At 48.9% G+C, this 18,346-nt stretch overlaps 1 protein-coding gene and 1 pseudogene across 4 annotated transcripts in view; both read left to right on the top strand.

The window, feature by feature from the left end:
• Positions 1–18,346, top strand: part of KLHL20 (kelch like family member 20) — a 133,247-nt gene that overhangs the window by 90,065 nt on the left and 24,836 nt on the right. The window lies entirely within an intron of this gene.
• LOC134963851 (5S ribosomal RNA) lies at positions 8,132–8,250 on the top strand (annotated as a pseudogene).

Raw genomic sequence — 18,346 nt, 5'->3', positions numbered from 1 at the left:
GCGAGAAATCGTCTGCTTAGAAGCAGGACACCTAATCTTGTTGGGATCATAAAGGACAAATAGAGAATCCGGCTTTCTGTGACGAGAAGTTCTCTTCATATAAATCTTCAAAACCCTCACAACATCCAAGGACTTTGAGGCAATTGAGGAGTCCGTAGCCACTGGCACTACAATAGGTCGGTTGATATGAAAAGCCGACACAACCTTCGGAAGAAATTGCTGATGCGTCCTGAGCTCAGCTCTATCTTCATGGAAAATTAAGTAGGGGCTTTTGCAGGACAAAGCCCCCAATTCAGACACACGCCTAGCAGAAGCTAATGACAACAGTTTGACCGCCTTCCAAGTGAGAAACTTGACCAACTTCTTGTAAAGGCTCGAACCAATCTGATTGCAGGAACTGCAACACCATGTTAAGATCCCAAGGTGCTTTAGGAGGCACAAAGGGAGGCTGGATGTGCAGCACCCCTTTCAAGAAAGTCTGAACCTCATGGAGGGAAGCCAACTGTTTCTGGAAGAAAATGGACAAAGCCGAAATTTGGACTTTTATGGAGCCCAAACGTAGGCCCACACCCACACCTGCTTGCAGGAAGAGGAGAAACCGCTCAAGTTGAAACTCCACCGTTGGAAACTTCTTGGATTCACAACAAGACACATTCTTTTTCCAAATGCGATGGTAATGTTTAGACGTTACTCCTTTCCTATCCTGGATCAGGGTAGGAATAACCTTTTTCGGAATGCCTTTCCGAGCTAAGATCTGGCGTTCATCCTCCATGCCGTCAAACGTAGCTGTGGTAAGTCTTGATAAGCGAAAGTCCCCTGTTGCAGAAGGTCCTCCCGAAGAGGAAGAGGCCTCGGATCTTCCAGCAGTAACTCCATAAGATCCGCGTACCAAGCCCTTCTTGGCCAGTCCGGAGCAATGAGGATCGCCTGAACTCTCGTTCTTTTTATACGTTTTTGAATCCTTGGGATGAGTGGGAGTGGAGGGAACACATACACCGACTGGAAGATCCACAGAGCCACTGCCTGTGGGTGTCTCGACCTGGAACAGTACCTGCGAAGCTTCTTGAAGAGTCGGTAGGCCATCATGTCTATGTGAGGTACGCCCCAAAGACTTGTCTTCTCCCAGACACAGTTAATAAAGATTTATATACACATATATACAAACTATTTGCTATAAACATTTTATTTAGGCTCATATCTATAATTCACTATGGGGTTTCTTTACTTTCATTTTTTGGATCAATACTGGGATCCTCGATATTTGTCCTTGTTGCTTTTCCTCTTTCTCTGAACCATATGCTTAATGTCTATTACCACGTTAGATTTTATTTTTCTCTGACGTTCTAGTGGATGCTGGGAACTCCGTAAGGACCATGGGGATAGACGGGCTCCGCATGAGACTGGGCACTCTAAAAGAAAGATTTGGTACTATCTGGTGTGCACTGGCTCCTCCCTCTATGCCCCTCCTCCAGACCTCAGTTAGATTTCTGTGCCCGGCCCGAGCTGGATGCACACTAGGGGCTCTCCTGAGCTTCTAGAAAGAAAGTTTAAAATTAGGTTTTTTATTTTACAGTGAGACCTGCTGGCAACAGGCTCACTGCAACGAGGGACTAAGGGGAGAAGAAGCGAACCTACCTGCTTGCAGCTAGCTTGGGCTTCTTAGGCTACTGGACACCATTAGCTCCAGAGGGATCGACCGCAGGACCCGTCCTTGGTGTTCGTACCCGGAGCCGCGCCGCCGTCCCCCTTACAGAGCCAGAAGCATGAAGATGGTCCGGAAAATCGGCGGCAGAAGACTTCAGTCTTCACCAAGGTAGCGCACAGCACTGCAGCTGTGCGCCATTGCTCCTCATGCACACTTCACACTCCGGTCACTGAGGGTGCAGGGCGCTGGGGGGGGTGCCCTGAGCAGCAATAAAAACACCTTGGCTGGCAAAATAATCACAATATATAGCCCCAGAGGCTATATATGTGATAATTACCCCTGCCAGATTCCATAAAAAAGCGGGAGAAAAGTCAGCGAAAAAGGGGCGGAGCTATCTCCCTCGGCACACTGGTGCCATTTTCTCTTCACAGTGTAGCTGGAAGACAGCTCCCCAGGCTCTCCCCTGTAGTTTTCAGGCTCAAAGGGTTAAAAAGAGAGGGGGGGGCACTAAATTTAGGCGCAATATTGTTTATACAAGCAGCTATAGGGGAAAATTCACTCAGTGATAGTGTTTATCCCTACAGTATATAGCGCTCTGGTGTGTGCTGGCATACTCTCTCTCTGTCTCCCCAAAGGGCTGTGTGGGGTCCTGTCCTCAGTCAGAGCATTCCCTGTGTGTGTGCGGTGTGTCTGTACGGCTGTGTCGACATGTTTGATGAGGAGGCTTATGTGGAGGCGGAGCAGATGCTGAAAATGGGATGTCGCCCCCTGTGGGCCGACACCAGAGTGGATGGATAGGTGGAAGGTATTAACCAACAGTGTCAACCCCTTACATAAAAGGCTGGATGACGTAACAGCTATGGGACAGCCGGCTTCTCAGCCCGCGCCTGCCCAGGCGTCTCAAAGGCCATCAGGGGCTCAAAAACGCCCGCTCCCTCAGATGGCAGACACAGATGTCGACACGGAGTCTGACTCCAGTGTCGACGAGGTTGAGACATATACACAATCCACTAGGAACATCCGTTACATGATCTCGGCAATAAAAAATGTGTTACACATTTCTGACATTAAATGTAGTAAGTACCACTAAAAAAGGGTTTTATGTGTGGGGAGAAAAAGCAGGCGGTGTTTTGTTCCCCCATCAAATGAGTGAATGAAGTGTGAAAAAGCGTGGGTTCCCCCGATAAGAAACTGGTAATTTCTAAAAAGTTACTGATGGCGTACCCTTTCCCGCCAGAGGATAAGTTACGCTGGGAGATATCCCCTAGGGTGGATAAAGCGCTCACACGTTTGTCAAAAAAAGGTGGCACTGCCGTCTTAGGATACGGCCACTTTGAAGGTACCTGCTGATAAATAGCAGGAGGCTATCCTGAAGTCTGTATTTACACACTCAGGTACTAGACTGAGACCTGCAGATAGTGCTGCTGCAGCGTGGTCTGTCACCCTTTCAAACAATAAGACGTCGTCTTATATATGAGGGATGCACAGAGGGATATTTTGCCGGCTGGCATCCAGAATTATTGCAATGTCCATTCTGTCAGGAGGGTATTAGAGACCCGACACTGGACAGGTGATGCTGACTTTAAAAGGCACATAGAGCCTTATAAGGGTGAGGAATTGTTTGGGGGATGGTCTCTGGGACCTCGTATCCACAGCAACAGCTGGGATGAAAATTTTTTTACCTCAGGTTTCCTCACAGCCTAAGAAAAGCACTGTATTATCAGGTACAGTCCTTTCGGCTTCAGAAAAGCAAGCGGGTCAAAGGAAAAAGCTGCACCAGTCAGCCAGTTCCCAGAATCAAAATTCTTCCCCCGCTTCCTCTGAGTCCACCGCATGACGCAGGGACTCCACAGGCATAGCCAGGTACGGTGGGGAGCCGCCTCAAAAATGTCATCGATCAGTGGGCTCGCTCACAGGTAGATCCCTGTATCCTTCAAGTAGTATCTCAGGGGTACAAGCTGGAATTCGAGGTGTCTCCCCCCCGCCGTTTCCTCAAATATGCCTTGCCGACAACTCCCTCAGGCAGGGAGGCTGTGCTAGAGGCAATTCACAAGCTGTATTCCCAGCAGGTGATAGTCAAGGTGCCCCTACTTCAACAAGGACGGGGTTACTATTCCACACTGGTTGTGGTACCGAAACCGGACGGTTCGGTGAGACCCATTTTAAATTTGAAATCCTTGAACACATACATTAAAAAATTCAAGTTCAAGATGGAATCGCTCAGGGCGGTTATTGCAAGCCTGGAGGAGGGGGATTACATGGTATCCCTGGACATCAAGGATGCTTACCTACATGTCCCCATTTACCATCCTCATCAGGAGTACCTCAGATTTGTGGTACAGGATTGCCATTACCAATTCCAAACACTGCCGTTTGGACCGTCCACGGCACCGAGGGTCTTTACCAAGGTAATGGCAGAAATGATGATACTCCTTCGAAAAAAGGGAGTTTTAATTATCCCGTACTTGGACGATCTCCTTATAAAGGCGAGGTCCAAGGAGCAGTTGTTGGTCGGAGTAGCACTATCTCGGGAAGTGCTACATCAGCACGGATGGATTCTATACGTTCCAAAGTCACAGCTGGTTCCTACCACACGCCTACTGTTCCTGGGGATGGTTCTGGACACAGAACAGAAAAAAGTGTTTCTCCTGCAGGAGAAAGCCAAGGAGCTGTCATCTCTAGTCAGAGACCTCCTGAAACCAAAACAGGTATCGGTGCATCACTGCACACGAGTCCTGGGAAAAATGGTAGCTTCTTACGAAGCAAAATTCCATTCGGCAGGTTCCATACAAGAACCTTTTAGTGGGACCTCTTGAACAAGTGGTCGGGATCGCATCTTCAGATGCATCGGCTGATACCCTGGTCCTTGGAGACAGGGTTATCTCTACTGTGGTGGCTGCAGAGTGCTCATCTTCAAGAGGGCCGCAGATTCGGCATACAGGACTGGGTCCTGGTAACCACGGATGCCAGCCTTCGAGGCTGGGGGGGCAGTCACACAGGGAAGAAACTTCCAAGGACTTTGGTCAAGTCAGGAGTCGTCCCTACACATAAATATTCTGAAACTAAGGGCCATTTACAATGCCCTAAGTCAGGAAAAACCCCTGCTTCAAAACCAGCCGGTACTGATCCAGTCAGACAACATCACGGCAGTCGCCCATGTAAACCGACAGGGCGGCACAAGAAGCAGGATGGCGATGGCAGAAGCCACAAGGATTCTCCGATGGGCGAAAAATCACGTCTTAGCACTGTCAGCAGTGTTCATTCCGGGAGTGGACAGCTGGGAAGCAGACTTCCTCAGCAGACACGACCGACACCCGGGAGAGTGGGGACTTCATCCAGAAGTCTTCCAACTGTTGGTAAACCGTTGGGAAAGGCCACAGGTGGACATGATGGCGTCCCGCCTAAACAAAAAACTAGATATTGCGCCAGGTCAAGGGACCCTCAGGCAATAGCTGTGGACGCTCTAGTGACACCGTGGGTGTACCAGTCGGTTATGTATTCCCTCCTCTGCCTCTCATACCAAAGGTACTGAGAATAATAAGAAAACGAGGAGGAAGAACGATACTCGTGGTTCCGGATGGGCCAAGAAGAGCTTGGTACCCAGAACTTACAGAAATAATATCAGATGACCCATGGCCTCTACCGCTCAGACAGGATCTGCTACAGCAGGGGCCCTGTCTGTTCCAAGACTTACCGCGGCTGCGTTGGACGGCATGGCGGTTGAATTCCGGATCCTAAAGCAAAAGGGCATTCCGGAGGAAGTCATTCCTACGCTGATAAAAGCCAGGAAAGAAGTAACCGCAAACCATTATCACCGGATTTGGCGAAAATATGTTGCGTGGTGTGAGGCCAGGAAGGCCCCAACAGAGGAATTTCAGCTGGGTCGTTTTTCTGCACTTCCTACAGTCGGGAGTGACTATGGGCCTAAAATTGGGTTCCATTAAGGTCCAGATTTCGGCTCTGTCGATTTTCTTCCAGAAAGAACTGGCTTCACTACCTGAAGTTCAGACTTTTGTAAAGGGAGTGCTACATATTCAGCCCCCTTTTGTGCCTCCTGTGGCACCGTGGGATCTCAACGTGGTGTTGAGTTTCCTGAAATCACATTGGTTTGAGCCACTTAAAACTGGATTTGAAATATCTCACGTGGAAAGTGGTCATGTTATTTGCCTTGGCTTCGGCCAGGCGTGTGTCATAATTGGCGGCTTTGTCATGTAAAAGCCCTTATCTGAATTTCCATATGGATAGGGCAGAATTGAGGACTCGTCCCCGGTTTCTCCCTAAGGTGGTATCAGCTTTTACACTTGAACCAACCTATTGTAGTGCCTGCGGCTACTAGGGACTTGGAAGATTCCAAGTTACTGGATGTAGTCAGGACCTTAAAAATTTATATTTCCAGGACGGCTGGAGTCAGGAAAACTGACTAGTTTTTTTATCCTGTAGGCACCCAACAAAATAGGTGCTCCTGCTTCTAAGCAGACTATTGCTCGCTGAATTTGTAGCACAATTCAGCTGGAGCATTCTGCGGCTGGATTGCCGCATCCTAAATCAGTAACAGCCCATTCTACGAGGAAAGTGGGCTCATCTTGGGCGGCTGCCCGAGGGGTCTCTGCTTTACAACTTTGCCGAGCGGCAACTTGGTCAGGGGCAAACACGTTTGCTAAATTCTACAAATTTGATACCCTGGCTGAGGAGGACCTTGAGTTCTCTCATTCGGTGCTGCAGAGTCATCCGCACTCTCCCGCCCGTTTGGGAGCTTTGGTATAATCCCCATGGTCCTTACGGAGTTCCCAGCATCCACTAGGACGTCAGAGAAAATAAGATTTTACTCACCGGTAAATCTATTTCTCGTAGTCCGTAGTGGATGCTGGGCGCCCGTCCCAAGTGCGGATTATCTGCAATACCTGTATATAGTTATTGCCTAACTAACTAAAGGGTTATTGTTGAGCCATGTGTTGAGAGGCTCAGTTATATTTCATACTGTTAACTGGGTATAGTATCACGAGTTATACAGTGTGATTGGTGTGGCTGGTATGAGTCTTACCCGGGATTCAAAATCCTTCCTTATTGTGTCAGCTCTTCCGGGCACAGTATCCTAACTGAGGTCTGGAGGAGGGGCATAGAGGGAGGAGCCAGTGCACACCAGGTAGTACCTAATCTTTCTTTTAGAGTGCCCAGTCTCCTGCGGAGCCCGTCTATCCCCATGGTCCTTACGGAGTTCCCAGCATCCACTACGGACTACGAGAAATAGATTTACCGGTGAGTAAAATCTTATTTTTATACCAATGCGTGTATATCCTCAATGTATTTCAGTGCAACCCCAATCCTGTCATCTCCCTATACTAAGATGGCGCCTTAGGTTTCATATCCCCCCTACGTCTTTAAGCTACGCTTCACTGATCAGATGATACGGATGACGCGGTGGATGGACGCCTCCAATTGGTAGTTATGGCGCTTCCGCCCACCGCGTCCGCTCTGACATAACCAGCGGGCATTGGTTTACACATTATATGTAGCTGCTTTTAAACCCTCTACTTCCACCCACCCCTCTAAACCCGGAAGTGACAAGCCCGTACGGGCGAAATGCGTCTTCCATGGTGGGACCTGCTATGGAAGGATCCTTTGGCACCTTTTCCCACACCTGATGATGCTCTGACACTTCTACTATGACCTTTCAGCTTGGAGTATCGTAAGCCTGTATCTGTTCTGTGAACATACTTCACAGACAGCAACTTTTTCACTGCATATATCTACACTCTTTTACACTGTACCAGAGCTGTTAGTTTCATGCTACAATATTTGATCTTTTCAGGCTGCGATTCAAGCTTTCAAAATTGATGCAAATACATTACCATCCTTCCCTATTATTCCGCAATTTCCAGCACTTGGCAGACACCGTGTGCCAAAACTTTTTGAGTTTGCAGATATCTTGTGCAATTTCAAATAGGGGCAAGCATACTGTTACACTGCTTTATCTACTGGAATTTTCAGTATTATCTCAGTTAACTGACAACAAAATCTTATGATTGTATGTCTTGCTTTACTCTGGACAAAAATGGAATATTGTACCAGTTATACATTTTTTCTGTGAGGATTGGATTCCTATGTCTAAATTTGTGTGTTAAAAATAGCACCTGGTGTCAGGAGCATAATATCATTGATGGTGACATATATATTTTCTAGACCTGACCTGACGTTTAATACGATATCTCTCTATTTGCATTGTTTTATTATACAGTTGGTAAAAATTCAGTAATTCCTTTTCCTGTTCTCTTTCATTTTCCGTGGACTCTCATCTACGATCCATGACGCACAATACCACGGATGTGGGATTTGTTGCACCGTGCCTAACGTAGAAAGCAGATCCACACTGCTTTATTTATCTTTACTTATTCATATCTCTTTTTTTCTTTGTCTAAAATTATATCCATACTTCTCACTAATTTCTTATATAGGTGCACTCTCATTGGTATACAGATCACATATCTCCTCTACTATCATACCACACTGCTAATGCCCGATCTCGTCCGATCTTGGAAGCTAAACAGCGTTGGGCCGGATTAGTGCCTGGAGAGGAGACTGCCGGTGAATACCTGGTGTTGTAGAGTAGGAATCAATTTCCTCCTTATGTGAAATGTGACACCAACAGCAGTATCACCACTGATTCTCTTCTCTTCTATTCATTACATTTTTCTATACTGTAGTTTAATATCCAGTCTATATCAATATACGTGTTTTCTCTGACGTCCTAGTGGATGCTGGGAACTCCGTAAGGACCATGGGGAATAGCGGCTCCGCAGGAGTCTGGGCACAACTAAAAGAAAGCTTTTAGACTACCTGGTGTGCACTGGCTCCTCCCACTATGACCCTCCTCCAAGCCTCAGTTAGATTTTTGTGCCCGGCCGAGCTGGATGCACACTAGGGGCTCTCCTGAGCTCTTAGAAAGAAAGTATAATTTAGGTTTTTTATTTTACAGTGAGACCCGCTGGCAACAGGCTCACTGCAACGAGGGACTAAGGGGAGAAGAAGCGAACCTACCTGCTTGCAGCTAGCTTGGGCTTCTTAGGCTACTGGACACCATTAGCTCCAGAGGGATCGACCGCATGGAACTGGCCTTGGTGTTCGGTCCCGGAGCCGCGCCGCCGTCCCCCTTACAGAGCCAGAAGCAAGAAGAAGTCCGGAAAATCGGCGGCATGAAGACTTCTGTCTTCACCAAGGTAGCGCACAGCACTGCAGCTGTGCGCCATTGCTCCTCATACACACTTCACACTCCTGTCACTGAGGGTGCAGGGCGCTGGGGGGGGGGGGGGGCGCCCTGAGCAGCAATAAAAACACCTTGGCTGGCAAAACAATCACAATATATAGCCCCAGAGGCTATATATGTGATAATTACCCCTGCCAGAATCCTTAAAAAAGCGGGAGAAAAGTCCGCAAAAAAGGGGCGGAGCTATCTCTCAGCACACTGGCGCCATTTCTCCCTCACAGTTCCGCTGGAAGGAAGCTCCCTGACTCTCCCCTGCAGTCTACACTACAGAAAAGGGTAAAAAAGAGAGGGGGGCACTAAATTTAGGCGCAGTAAATATTATAGCAGCTATAGGGGACATAATTCAGTTAGTCCCTGCATTATATAGCGCTCTGGTGTGTGCTGGCATACTCTCTCTCTGTCTCCCCAAAGGGCTTTGTGGGGTCCTGTCCTCTATTAGAGCATTCCCGGTGTGTGTGCGGTGTGTCGGTACGGCTGTGTCGACATGTTTGATGAGGAAAATTATGTGGAGGCGGAGCAGATGCCCATAGAAGTGATGTCACCCCCTGCGGGGCAGACACCTGAGTGGATGGTTTTATGGAAGGAATTGCGTGCAAGTGTCGACTCCTTACACAAAAAATTTGACGACATGCCAAATGCGGGACAGCCGGCTTCTCAGCTCGTGCCTGCCCAGGTGTCTCAAAGGCCGTCAGGGGCTCTAAAACAGATACCAGTGTCGACGAAGATGAGTCAAATCTAATGTCCACTAGGGCCATTCGTTGCATGATTGAGGCAATGAAGGAGGTATTACACATTTCTGATATAAACCCAGGTACCACTAAAAAGGGTATTATGTTTGGGGAGAAAAAACTACCCGTAGTTTTTCCCCCATCTGAAGAATTAAATGAAGTGTGTGAAGAAGCGTGGGATTTCCCCGATAAAAGATTGGTAATCCCTAAAAAATTACTAATGGCGTTCCCTTTCCCGCCAGAGGATAGGGCACGTTGGGAAACACCTCCTAGGGTGGATAAAGCGCTCACACGTTTGTCTAAAAAGGTGGCACTTCCGTCTCCGGATACGTCCGCCTTAAAGGAGCCTGCGGATAGAAAGCAGGAGGCGATCCTGAAGTCTGTATATACACACTCAGGCATTATACTTAGACCAGCTATTGCGTCAGCATGGATGTGCAGTGCTGCCGCTGCATGGTCAGATTCCCTGTCAGAAAATATTGACACCCTAGACAGGGACACTATTCTCCTAACCATAGAGCATATAAAAGACTCAGTCTTATACATGAGAGATGCACAGAGGGAGATCTGCCGGCTGGCATCTAAAATAAGTGCATTGTCCATTTCTGCTAGGAGAGGCTTATGGACTCGACAGTGGACAGGATGCAGATTCCAAAAGGCACATGTAAGTTTTGCCTTATAAGGGTGAGGAGTTATTCGGGGATGGTCTCTCAGACCTAGTTTCCACAGCGACAGCTGGGAAATCAGCATTTTTACCCCAGGTTCCCTCACAGCCTAAAAAAGCGCCGTTTTATCAAGTACAGTCCTTTCGGACCCAGAGAAACAGGCGAGGAAAAGGCGGGTCCTTTCTGTCCAGAGGCAGAGGTAGGGGAAAAAGGTTGCAACAAACAGCAGGTTCCCAGGAGCAAAAGTCCTCCCCCGCTTCTTCCAAGTCCGCCGCATGACGGTGGGGCTCCACAGGCGGAGCCAGGTACGGTGGGGGGCCGCCTCAAAAATTTCAGCGATCAGTGGGCTCGCTCACAGGTGGATCCCTGGATCTTGCAAGTAGTATCTCAGGGGTACAAACTGGAATTTGAGGCGTCTCCCCCCCGCCGTTTCCTCAAATCTGCCTTGCCAACGACTCCCTCAGGCAGGGAGGCTGTGCTTGAGGCAATTCACAAGCTGTATTCCCAGCAGGTGATAGTCAAGGTGCCCCTACTTCAACAAGGACGGGGTTACTATTCCACACTGTTTGTGGTACCGAAACCGGACGGTTCGGTGAGACCCATTTTAAATTTGAAATCCTTGAACACATACATAAAAAAGTTCAAGTTCAAGATGGAATCGCTCAGGGCGGTTATTGCAAGCCTGGACGAGGGGGATTACATGGTATCCCTGGACATCAAGGATGCTTACTTGCATGCCCCCATTTATCATCCTCACCAGGAGTACCTCAGATTTGCGGTACAAAATTGCCATTACCAATTCCAGACGCTGCCGTTTGGACTGTCCACGGCATCGAGGGTGTTTACCAAGGTAATGGCGGAAATGATGATACTCCTTCGAAAAAAAGGGAGTTTTAATTATCCCGTACTTGGACGATCTCCTAATAAAGGCGAGATCCAGGGAGCAGTTGTTGGTAGGAGTAGCACTATCTCAGGAGGTGCTACACCAGCACGGTTGGATTCTGAATATTCCAAAGTCACAGCTGGTTCCGACGACACGTCTACTGTTCCTGGGAATGATTTTGGACACAGTCCAGAAAAAAGTGTTTCTCCCGGAGGAGAAAGCCGAGGAGCTGTCATCTCTAGTCAGAGACCTCCTGAAACCAAAACAGGTGTCGGTGCATCACTGCGTGCGAGTCCTGGGAAAGATGGTAGCTTCTTACGAAGCAATTCCTTTCGGCAGGTTCCATGCCAGAATCTTTCAGTGGGACCTGTTGGACCAATGGTCCGGATCGCATCTTCAGATGCATCGGCTAATAACCCTGTCTCCAAGAACCAGGGTGTCTCTGCTGTGGTGGCTGCAGAGTGCTCATCTACTAGAGGGCCGCAGATTCGGCATACAGGACTGGGTCCTGGTGACCACGGATGCCAGCCTTCGAGGCTGGGGGGCAGTCACACAGGGAAGAAACTTCCAAGGACTATGGTCGAGTCAGGAGACTTCCTTGCACATAAATATTCTAGAACTAAGGGCCATTTACAATGCCCTAAGTCAGGCAAAACCCCTGCTTCAAAACCAGCCGGTACTGATCCAGTCAGACAACATCACAGCGGTCGCCCATGTAAACCGACAGGGCGGCACAAGAAGCAGGACGGCAATGGCAGAAGCCACAAGGATTCTCCGATGGGCGGAAAATCACGTGCTAGCACTGTCAGCAGTGTTCATTCCGGGAGTGGACAACTGGGAAGCAGACTTCCTCAGCAGGCACGACCTCCACCCGGGAGAGTGGGGACTTCATCCAGAAGTCTTCACACTGATTGTAAATCGTTGGGAACGGCCACAGGTGGACATGATGGCGTCCCGCCTAAACAAAAAACTGGAGAGATATTGCGCCAGGTCAAGGGACCCTCAGGCGATAGCGGTGGACGCTCTAGTGACACCGTGGGTGTACCAGTCAGTTTGTGTTCCCTCCTCTGCCTCTCATACCAAAGGTACTGAGAATAATAAGAAAACGAGGAGTAAGGACAATACTCGTGGTTCCGGATTGGCCAAGAAGAGCTTGGTACCCGGAACTTCAAGAGATGATCTCAGAGGACCCATGGCCTCTGCCGCTCAGACAGGACCTGCTGCAGCAGGGGCCCTGTCTGTTCCAAGACTTACCGCGGCTGCGTTTGACGGCATGGCGGTTGAACGCCGGATCCTGAAGGAAAAGGGCATTCCGGAGGATGTCATTCCTATGCTGATTAAAGCCAGGAAAGATGTAACGGTAAAACATTATCACCGCATATGGCGGAAATATGTTGCTTGGTGTGAGGCCAATAAGGCCCCAACAGAGGAATTTCAGCTGGGTCGACTTCTGCACTTCCTACAGGCAGGAGTGACTATGGGCCTAAAATTAGGCTCCATTAAGGTACAGATATCGGCTCTGTCGATTTTTTTCCAAAAAGAACTAGCTTCACTACCTGAAGTTCAGACATTTGTAAAAGGAGTGCTGCATATTCAGCCCCCATTTGTGCCTCCAGTGGCACCCTGGGATCTCAACGTGGTGTTGAATTTCCTAAAATCACATTGGTTTGAGCCACTAAAGACCGTGGATCTAAAATATCTCACGTGGAAAGTGGTCATGTTATTGGCCTTGGCTTCGGCCAGGCGTGTATCAGAATTGGCGGCTTTGTCATTTAAAAGTCCTTATCTGATTTTCCATATGGATAGGGCAGAATTGAGGACTCGTCCCCAGTTTCTCCCTAAGGTGGTATCTGCTTTCCACTTGAACCAACCTATTGTAGTGCCTGCGGCTACTAGCGACTTGGAGGATTCCAAGTTACTGGACGTAGTCAGGGCCTTGAAAATTTATGTTTCCAGGACGGCTGGAGTCAGGAAAACGGACTCGCTATTTATCCTGTATGCACCCAACAAACTGGGTGCTCCTGCTTCTAAGCAGACTATTGCTCGCTGGATTTGTAGCACAATTCAGCTGGCGCATTCTGCGGCTGGACTGCCGCATCCTAAAATCCTAAATCAGTAAAAGCCCATTCTACAAGGAAGGTGGGCTCATCTTGGGCGGCTGCCCGAGGGGTCTCGGCTTTACAACTTTGCCGAGCTGCTACTTGGTCAGGGGCAAACACGTTTGCAAAATTCTACAAATTTGATACCCTGCTGAGGAGGACCTTGAGTTCTCTCATTCGGTGCTGCAGAGTCATCCGCACTCTCCCGCCCGTTTGGGAGCTTTGGTATAATCCCCATGGTCCTTACGGAGTTCCCAGCATCCACTAGGACGTCAGAGAAAATAAGAATTTACTCACCGGTAATTCTATTTCTCGTAGTCCGTAGTGGATGCTGGGCGCCCGTCCCAAGTGCGGATTGTCTGCAATACTTGTACATAGTTGTTGTTCACAAAAGGGTTATTGTTATGAGCCATCTGTTGAGAGGCTCAGTTAAATTTCATACTGTTAACTGGTTCTGGTAACACGAGTTATACGGTGTGGCTGGTATGAGTCTTACCCGAGATTCAAAATCCTTCCTTATTGTGTCAGCTCTTCCGGGCACAGTATCCTAACTGAGGCTTGGAGGAGGGTCATAGTGGGAGGAGCCAGTGCACACCAGGTAGTCTAAAAGCTTTCTTTTAGTTGTGCCCAGACTCCTGCGGAGCCGCTATTCCCCATGGTCCTTACGGAGTTCCCAGCATCCACTACGGACTAAGAGAAATAGAATTACCGGTGAGTAAATTCTTATTATCAGTCAGCGGTCAGGTGCTTATTATTGGTGACCAATGGATTCTAATGTATTGACTTAAATTAAGTGGTCCTAATTGGACATATCTATCATTATTTTCACGACCATTCTTTGGTCCCATCAATACAGAAATTCTGTACTGGTTAGTGGAATTGTGGTTAAGACAATCAAGTGTCTACAACCTTTTCAATCACTTTCTGTGATAAAAGACCAGAACATTTTAACATTTTTTTTTTTTTTTTTTTTTACTATGGATCATCTTTGTGGGTAACTATGTTTTAAATTTTACTAATAAAAAACTATGTCTTAAAAACTTTTTTTCACATAATTCAGGAACTTTCCTTCATTTTATAAGAGTGCGCCCACGCAAGAGCCTTCTCTCTCTTCCAGCGACAGTACATGTACTTTCTGGCTCTGGGCGCACCACCAACTAGGACAGTATCTAACAGAAAAAATTATACATAATTTTTTTCTTCCCGAACTTTAAGGGTATAATTGTCCAATTTTGTTTTTTTCATCTATGTTTGCAATATTTGACCTGTGCCCGATCGCCCTTTGCTCTGTCACAAATCTTCAAAGCCCTCACAACATCCAATGACTTTGAGGCAATTGAGGAGTCCGTAGCCACTGGCACCACAATAGGTCAGTTGATATGAAAAGCCGACACAACCTTCGGAAGAAATTGCTGATGCGTCCTGAGCTCAGCTCTATCTTCATGGAAAATTAAGTAGGGGCTTTTGCAGGACAAAGCCCCCAATTCCGACACACGCCTAGCAGAAGCTAATGACAACAGTTTGACCGCCTTCCAAGTGAGAAACTTGACCTCAACTTCCTGTAAAGGCTCGAACCAATATGATTGCAGGAACTGCAACACCATGTTAAGATCCCAAGGTGCTTTAGGAGGCTGGATATGCAGCACCCCTTTCAAGAAAGTCTGAACCTCATGGAGGGAAGCCAACCGTTTCTGGAAGGAAATGGACAATGCCGAAATGTGGACTTTTATGGAGCCCAAACGTAGGCCCACATCTACACCTGCTTGCAGGAAGAGGAGAAACTGCCCAAGTTGAAACTCCACCGTTGGAAACTTCTTGGATTCACAACAAGACACATGCAATGAGGATCGCCTAAACTCTCATTTTTTTAATACGTTTTTGAGTCCTTGGGATGATTGGGAGTGGAGGGAACACATACACTGACGGGAAGATCCACAGAGCCACTGCCTGTGGGTGTCTCGACCTGGAACAGTACCTGCGAAGCTTCTTTTAGAGTCGGTAGGCCATCATGTCTATGTGAGGTACGCCCCAAAAACTTGTCACCTCTGCGAACACCTCTGGGTGGATTCTCCACTCTCGTGGATGGAGATCGTGTCTGCTGAGGATGTCCGCTTCCCAATTGTCCACTCCTGGAATGAAGATTGCTGACAGCTCCATCGCTTGTCTTTCTGCCCAGAGGAGGATCTTTGTTCCCTCTGTCATTGCAGCTCTGCTCTTCGTTCCGCCTTGTCTGTTGATGTAGGCCACAGTCGTTGCATTGTCCGACTGCACCTGAATGGCCTGTCCTTCCAGAAGATAGAAGATGTGCCGCTTGTAGAAGGCCGTTGAATACGGCTCTCAGTTCCAGAATGTTTATTGGAAGGATGGATTCCAGACTTGACCACCTTCCTTGGAAGTTTTCCCCTTGGGTTACCGCGCCCAAACCTCTGAGACTTGCATCCGTGGTTAGAAGGATCCAGTTCTGAATCCCGACCCTGCGGCCCTCGAGAAGATGAGGTATTTGCACCATAGGAGTGAAATCCTGGCTTTCGGCGACAGACGTATCCTCTGGTGCATGTGTAGGTTGGATCCCGACCACTTGTCCAGAAGATCTAGTTGGTAGGAGCGTGCATGAAATTTTCCGTACTGTAGAGCCTCGTAGGAGGCAACCATCTTCCCCAGAAGACGAATGCACTGATGAACCGATACCCAGGTAGGCTTCAAGACATCGCGGACCATTGTTTGTATCACCAACGCTTTCTCCAGTGGTAGAAATACCCTCTACACTTCCATGTCGAGGATCATCCCTAGGAAAGACAATCTCCTTGTTGGCTCCAAATGTGAATTTGGAATATTCAGGATCCAACCATGATCCCGGAGCAGTCGAGTTGTGAGAACAATGGACTGCAACAACTTCTGCCTGGACGATTCTTTTATCAGCAGATCATCCAGATATGGCATTATGTTCACTCCCTGCTTGCAGAGTAATAGCATCATCTCTGCCATTACTTTGGTGAACACCCTCGGTGCCGTGGATAGGTCGAATGGCAGCGCCTGGAACTGATAGTGACAGTCCCACAGCGCAAACCTGAGATGAGCCTGGTGTGGGTGCCAAATAGGAATGTGAAGGTATGCATCCTTGATATATAAGGATACCAGGAATTCCCCCTCCTCCTCCAGACCTGAGGTGGACCGCTCTGAGATTCCATCTTGAACTTGAATTCCCTCAAATATGGATTTAACGATTTGAGATTCAGTATTGGTCTGACTGAACCGTCCGGCTTCAGCACCACAAAAAGGTTCGAGTAGTAACCCTTTTTTCCCGATGAGGTTGAACTGGAACAATGACATTTGCCCTTTCCAATTTTTGAATGGCTTCCTATAAGATAGCCCTTTCTGTCAGCAAAGCTGGTAAGCCTGATTTGAAAAATCTGTGAGGTGGGAGCTCTTGAAACTCCAGTCTGTACCCCTAAGATACAATATCTTGTACGCAGGGGTCCAGGCCTGGGGATGCCCAGACCTGACTGAAATTTCTTAGACGTGCTCCCACCTGCCCGACCTCCAGGCTGGGAGGTCCACCGTCATGCTGAGGATTTTGAGGAAACAGAACCTGGCTTCTGTTCCTGGGAACCTGCCGGTACAGGTTTTCTGTATTTTCCCCGATCACCTCTGAAGAAAGTGGAAGGGGACTTGGACTTCTTAACCTTTGAGGTCCGAAAAGGAATGCATTGTAGACGCAGAGAAGGGTTATTTTCGGCGTCTGAGTGGCTGAGGGAAGAAAGGTTGACTTACCCGCGGTTGCTGTGGAAATCCACGCATCCAACGCTTCCCCAAATAGAGCCTGACCTGTGAAGGGTAGGTTCTCCACACTCTTCTTGGATTCCGCATCCGCAGACCATTGGCGCAGCCAGAGTTCCCTGCTTTCCGAGACAGCCATGGAAGACGTCCATGCATTTAGATTGCAAAGGTCCTCCATGGCCTCCACCATGAAACCCGCAGAATCCTGTATGTGATGTAAAAACATTTCAATGTCACTTCTATCCATAGTATCTAAATCCTCTAGTAACGTGCCTGACCACTTTACTATGGCTTTAGAAATCCATGCACAAGCAATAGTGGGCCTAAGCGCCACGCCTGAAGCAGTGTATGTGGCTTTGAGCGTAGTCTCAATCTTGCGGTCTGCCAGTTCTTTCAAAGCGGTAGACCCAGGGACAGGTAAAACCCCCATTTTAGACAATCTAGAAACAGAAGCGTCTACTATAGGAGGGTTTTCCCACTTTTTCCTATCCTCTTCAGGGAAAAGAAAAGCAACCAGAACTCTTTGGGATCTGGAATTTTTTCTCCGGGTTTTCCCAGGATTTTTCAAATAATGCGTTTAATTCCCTAGACCAGGCATTCCCAACCACCCCTCCCCCACCCGCAGCGCTTCCTGACCCCCTCGCCAACCGCAGATGGGGGAGGGTGTCTGTAGATGCTGTGGGTGGAGGGGGTCCTGCGGTTGGGAGGTTCTGTGGCTGAGGGAGGGGCAGGGGAATGGGTGGTATAGGGGGTCTGTAGACGCTGCGTGTGGGGGACAGGTGGCGGAGGGGTCCGAAGGTACTGCGGGTGGGGGAGGGGCGTTTGCGGGGGATAGTCGCGGATGAGGGAGGGTGTCTGTAGATGCTATGGGTGGAGGGGGGGTGGATGTGAGAGGCCTGTGGTTGGGAGGCTCTGTGGTTGAGGGAGGGGCAGGGGAGTGGGGGCCGTGGGTGGTGTAGGGGGTCTGGAGGCGCCGCGAGTGGGGGAGGGGCAGGTGCGGCGGATGGTGGAAGGGTCCGAAGGCGCTACGGGTGGTGGATGGGTGGGTGCGGGGGTACCGCGGGTGGGGGAGGGGGTCAGGTGGCGCTGCAGGTGGGGGAGGGGTGGTTGTGGTGGATGACCACGGATGGGGGAGGCTGTTTGTAGATGCTGTGGGTGGAGGGGGGCGGATGCGGGGGGGGAGGCCGCCGTAGGGGATTGGGAGGTGCCGCGGTTGGTGTAGGGACAGGGGAGTGAGGGCTGCGGGTGAGGTAGGGGTTCCGGAGGCACCGCGTATGGTGGAGGGGCG

This window comes from Pseudophryne corroboree, chromosome 9 (genome assembly GCF_028390025.1).
Source record: "Pseudophryne corroboree isolate aPseCor3 chromosome 9, aPseCor3.hap2, whole genome shotgun sequence".
NCBI lineage: Eukaryota > Metazoa > Chordata > Amphibia > Anura > Myobatrachidae > Pseudophryne > Pseudophryne corroboree.
This window is presented reverse-complemented; position numbering and strand designations above follow the sequence as displayed.